The following is a 1178-nucleotide window of genomic DNA, read 5'->3' on the forward strand; positions in this document are numbered from 1 at the left end:
ATATAGTAGTCTATCTGTATATCTGTCTTCCTATAGTATACATGTTCTTATACATATATGGACAAAAATACCCACCTACACACAAATATATATATATATATATATATATATATATGTGTGTGTGTGTGTGTGTGCGTGTCTGTCTGTGTGTGTGTGTATATATATGTGTATATATATACATATATATGTATATATATATATATATATATATATATATATATATATATATATGTATGTGTATATATGTATATACACATACACACAAACACACACACACACATTTATATATATACATATATATATATATATATACATATATACATGCAAATAAATAAATATATATATATATATATCGATAGATATATACATATATATACATATGTGTATGTATATGTGTGTGTGTACATATGTAAACACATATATATATAATGTTTTCAAAACCTCAGGATATGGGTGGATTGAAAAGTGAAAGAAAAATAATATTGATCTGTTTATTCATTTCCTTTTCCTTTATGCAATTATCTGTTGATAAATCTAGTCGTTGACGCTACGTGCAGTTGCACTACACGTATACTGCTGTTCCCGTTCAGCAGGGAACGTACTCCGCGGCGTCGGTGCAGCAGAGGGGCTGCTGACTCGTGACGGGAGTCAGCTCCCAGGGGCCGTCGCACAGCTCGTAGAAGGCGTACACCTGCGGAAGCCCAAAATCAGTTCGCATCTACTATAACGAGTTTCGCTTTGAAACGCACTTTTGGTTTGGAAGTATTTTTCTACGGATTTCAGCAAATGATAGCAACGCATATGTGTATATGCCAATACGTATACACAAATTAGCTTACACAGATCACAGATAGAGATAGAAATAGTAACAGAGAGAGGGAAACTCACGTTTTCGGAAGCGACGGCCATTCCCGCCCCTCCGCACAAAATCTCGCCAACAGTAGCGTTGTTGGAAGTGACGAAGTCCAAGTCGCCGCCTCCAGACATCATTTCGAACTCCTGGACGCAGCGGGACTCGCAAGGGTGGCTCTGGTCGCAGCTGCATGTGTGGAGGAGAGGTTTGTTGACGATATATGTATATATATATATATATATATATATATATATATATATATATATATTATCAGATAAGTATATGCAGTATAAACAGAAAAAGACAGAAGCAAGAAAATCAATAA

General features: G+C 35.1%; 1 long non-coding RNA gene across 1 annotated transcript in view; it reads right to left on the bottom strand.

Moving 5' to 3' along the window:
- Positions 1-551: 551 nt before the first annotated feature.
- The window catches only part of LOC125025181, an 808-nt gene continuing 181 nt past the window's right edge, over positions 552-1178 (bottom strand). Inside the window, exons 2-3 of the long non-coding RNA XR_007114889.1 lie at positions 889-1039; positions 552-691 (exon numbers count right to left, since the gene is read on the bottom strand). This is a non-coding gene — a long non-coding RNA (uncharacterized LOC125025181). The remainder of the gene's footprint in view (positions 692-888; positions 1040-1178) is intronic.

This window comes from Penaeus chinensis, chromosome 1 (assembly GCF_019202785.1).
Source record: "Penaeus chinensis breed Huanghai No. 1 chromosome 1, ASM1920278v2, whole genome shotgun sequence".
Taxonomy (NCBI): domain Eukaryota; kingdom Metazoa; phylum Arthropoda; class Malacostraca; order Decapoda; family Penaeidae; genus Penaeus; species Penaeus chinensis.